At 38.6% G+C, this 4,128-nt stretch overlaps 1 non-coding gene across 1 annotated transcript; it reads left to right on the top strand.

Annotated features, from left to right (window-relative positions):
- The first annotated feature begins 1,462 nt into the window (after positions 1-1,462).
- On the top strand, positions 1,463-1,570 carry LOC112764710 (small nucleolar RNA R71). Its single transcript, XR_003183319.1, has one exon. It is a non-coding gene; the product is annotated as a small nucleolar RNA R71 (small nucleolar RNA).
- The last annotated feature ends 2,558 nt before the right edge of the window (positions 1,571-4,128 follow it).

Genomic DNA, 4,128 nt, shown 5'->3' with positions numbered 1-4,128 from the left:
CTTGAATGATCAACTCTCCTCTATCAACATCAATCACAGCCTTTGCTGTGGCTAGGAAGGGTCTGCCAAGGATGATGGATTCATCCATGCTCTTCCTAGTCTCTAGGACTATGAAATCAGTAGGGATGTAATGGTCTTCGACCTTAACCAGAACATCCTCTACAAGTCCATAGGCTTGTTTTCTTGAGTTGTCTGCCATCTCTAGTGAGATTTTTGCAGCTTGCACCTCAAAGATCCCTAGCTTCTCCATTACAGAGAGAGGCATGATGTTTACACTTGACCCTAAGTCACACAAGGCCTTCTTGAAGGTCATGGTGCCTATGGTACAAGGTATTGAAAACTTCCCAGGGTCCTGTCTCTTTTGAGGCAGTTTCTGCCTAGACAAGTCATTCAGTTCTTTGATGAGCAAAGGGGGTTCATCCTCCCAAGTCTCATTTCCAAATAACTTGTCATTTAGCTTCATGATTGCTCCAAGGTATTTAGCAACTTGCTCCTCAGTGACATACTCATCCTCTTCAGAGGAAGAATACTCATCAGAGCTCATGAATGGCAGAAGTAAGTCCAATGGAATCTCTATGGTCTCATTTTGAGCCTCAGATTCCCATGGTTCGTCATTGGGGAACTCATTGGAGGCTAGTGGACGTCCAGTGAGGCCTTCCTCAGTGGCGTTCACTGCCTCTTCTTCCTCCCAGAATTCGGCCATGTTGATGGCCTTGCATTCTCCTTTTGGATTTTCTTCAGTATTGCTTGGGAGATTACTAGGAGGGAGTTCAGTAATTTTCTTGCTCAGCTGACCCACTTGTCCTTCCAAATTTCTGATGGAGGACCTTGTTTCAGTCATGAAACTTTGAGTGGTTTTGATTAGATCAGAGACCATAGTTGCTAAGTCAGAGGTATTCTGCTTAGAGCTCTCTGTCTGTTGCTGAGAAGATGATGGAAAGGGCTTGCTATTGCTAAACCTGTTTCTTCCACCATTATTGTTATTGAAACCTTGTTGAGGTCTCTGTTGATCCTTCCATGAAAGATTTGGATGATTCCTCCATGAAGGATTGTAGGTGTTTCCATAGGGTTCTCCCATGTAATTCACCTCTTCCACTGAAGGGTTCTCAGGATCATAAGCTTCTTCCTCAGATGAAGCTTCCTTAGTACTGCTTGGTGCATTTTGCATTCCAGACAGACTTTGAGAAATCATATTGACTTGTTGAGTCAATATTTTGTTCTGAGCCAATATGGCATTCAGAGTGTCAATCTCAAGAACTCCTTTCTTCTGACTAGTCCCATTGTTCACAGGATTTCTTTCAGAAGTGTACATGAATTGGTTATTTGCAACCATTTCAATCAGTTCTTGAGCTTCTGCAGGCGTCTTCTTCAAATGAAGAGAGCCTCCAGAAGAGCTATCCAAAGACATCTTGGACAGTTCAGAGAGACCATCATAGAAAATACCTATGATGCTCCATTCAGAAAGCATATCAGTGGGACACTTTCTGATCAATTGTTTGTATCTTTCCCAAGCTTCATAGAGGGATTCTCCTTCCTTCTGTCTGAAGGTTTGGACTTCCACTCTAAGCTTACTCAATTTTGAGGTGGAAAGAACTTTGCCAAGAAGGCATTGACTAGCTTTTCCCAAGAGTCCAGGCTTTCTTTAGGTTGAGAGTCCAACCATGTTCTAGCTCTGTCTCTTACAGCAAAAGGGAATAGCATAAGTCTGTAGACCTCAGGGTCAACCCCATTAGTCTTAACAGTGTCACAGATTTGCAAGAATTCAGCTAAAAACTGATGAGGATCTTCCAATGGAAGTCCATGGAAATTGCAATTCTGTTGCATTAGAGAAACTAATTGAGGCTTAAGCTCAAAGTTGTTTGCTCCAATGGCAGGGATAGAGATGCTTTTCCCATAGAAGTCGGGAGTAGGTGCAGTAAAGTCACCCAGCACCTTCCTTGCATTGTTGGCATTGTTGTTGTTTTCGGCTGCCATGTGTTCTTCTTCTTTGAAGAATTCGGTTAGGTGCTCTAAAGAGAGTTGTGCTTTGGCTTCTCTGAGCTTTCTCTTCAAGGTCCTTTCAGGTTCAGGATCAGCCTCAACAAGAATGCCTTTGTCTTTGCTCCTGCTCATAAGAAAGAGAAGAGAACAAGAAAATGTGGAATCCTCTATGTCACAGTATAGAGATTCCTTTAGGTGTCAGAAGAAAAGAAGAGTAGAAGACAGAAGTAGAAAATTTGAACTTATCAAAGAAGATGGAGTTCGAATTTTGCATTAAGGATAGTGTTAGTCCATAAATAGAAGGATGTGAGAAGGAGGGAAGTGATTTTCGAAAATTAAGTAGAAATTTGAAAACATTTTTTTTTTGAAAAACATTACTTAATTTTCGAAAATGAAAATGGAAAAGAAATCAAGTGATTTTTTTGAAAAAGATTTTGAAATTAGAAATCAAAAGGATTTGATTGAAAACTATTTTGAAAAAGATGTGGTTAAGAAGATATGATTAGTTTTAAAAAGATGTGATTGAGAAAATATGATTTGAAAAACATTTTAAAAAGATTTGATTTGAAAATTAAAAACTTGACTAACAAGAAAAGATATGATTCAAACATTAAACCTTTCTCAACAGAAAAGGTAACATACTTGAAGTGTTGAATCAAATCATTAATTGATAGTAAGTATCTTTGAAAATGGAAAGAAATTGATTTTGAAAAAGATTTGATTGAAAAATTGATTTGAAAAAGATTTGATTTTGAAAAGATTTTGAAAACTAAAAAAAAATTTGATTTGAAAACAAAATCTTCCCTTCTAGCCATCCTGGCGTTAAACGCCCAGAATGGTGCACATTCTGGCATTTAACGCCCAAAGCTATACCCTTTTGGGCGTTAAACGCCCAACCAGGTACCCTGGCTGGCGTTTAAACGCCAGTCTGTCCTTCTTCACTGGGCGTTTTGAACGCCCAGCTTTTTCTGTGCAATTCCTCTGCTGTATGTTCTGAATCTTTAATTCTCTGTATTATTGACTTGAGAAGACACAAATTAAAAATATTTTTGGATTTTTAATAATAAGGAAAAATCAAAATGCAACAAGAATCAAATAACAATGCATGCAAGACACCAAACTTAGCAGTTTGTATACTACTGACACTAACAAAATGAAAATGCAAATGAGACACACAAGACACTCAAGTCAATAGAATTCAAAGATTAGAGCAAGTAAATCATCAAGAACATCTTGAAGATCACTAAGACTCATGAATGTATGCATGCAATTGACACCAAACTTAAGATGAGACACTAAACTCAAACAAGAAATTTTTGGATTTTATGATTTTTTGAATTTTTTTTTTGTGTTTTTTCGAAAATTAAGTGAAAAAAAAAAGTATCAAAATTCTCAATGAGAATTCCAGGAATCAGTGCAATGCTAGTCTAAGACTCCGATCCAGGAATTAGACATGGCTTCACAGCCAGCCAAGCTTTCAAAGAAAGCTTCGGTCCAAAACACTAGACATGACCAAAGGCCAGCCAAGCCTTAGCAGATCACTGCTCCAAAAGCAAGATTGATAAAAATCAACAAGCTCTTGTGATGATAAGTTGAAACCTCGTCCAATGAGATTAGACATGGCTTCTCAGCCAGCCAGACTTCAACAAATCATCATGAAACTCTAGAATTCATCTTCAAGAATTTCGAAAAAAATAAATACCTAATCTAAGCAACAAGATGATCCGTCAGTTGTCCAAACTAGAACAATCCCTGGCAATAACGCCAAAAACTTGGTGTTGTTGCCGGATCTTGGCACTGATGTTACCAAAAGCTTGCTCAAAACTAGAACAACCCGGCAACGGTGCCAAAAACTTGGTGCGCGAAATTGTGAACAATACTTTTTCACAACTCTCATAATCCCCGGTCATGAACCCAAAAACTTGGTAGCTCAATACCATGGCATTACACAACTTCGCACAACTAACCAGCAAGTGCACTGGGTCGTCCAAGTAATAAACCTTACGCGAGTAAGGGTCGATCCCACGGAGATTGTTAGTATTGAAGCAAGCTATGGTCATCTTGTAAATCTTATTCAGGCTAACTCAAATGGTAATGGTGATGAACGAAAATAACAAAAAGGTAAAGATAGAGATACTTATGTAATTC

Source organism: Arachis hypogaea, chromosome 2, assembly GCF_003086295.3.
Source record: "Arachis hypogaea cultivar Tifrunner chromosome 2, arahy.Tifrunner.gnm2.J5K5, whole genome shotgun sequence".
Taxonomy (NCBI): Eukaryota; Viridiplantae; Streptophyta; class Magnoliopsida; order Fabales; family Fabaceae; genus Arachis; species Arachis hypogaea.
This window is presented reverse-complemented; position numbering and strand designations above follow the sequence as displayed.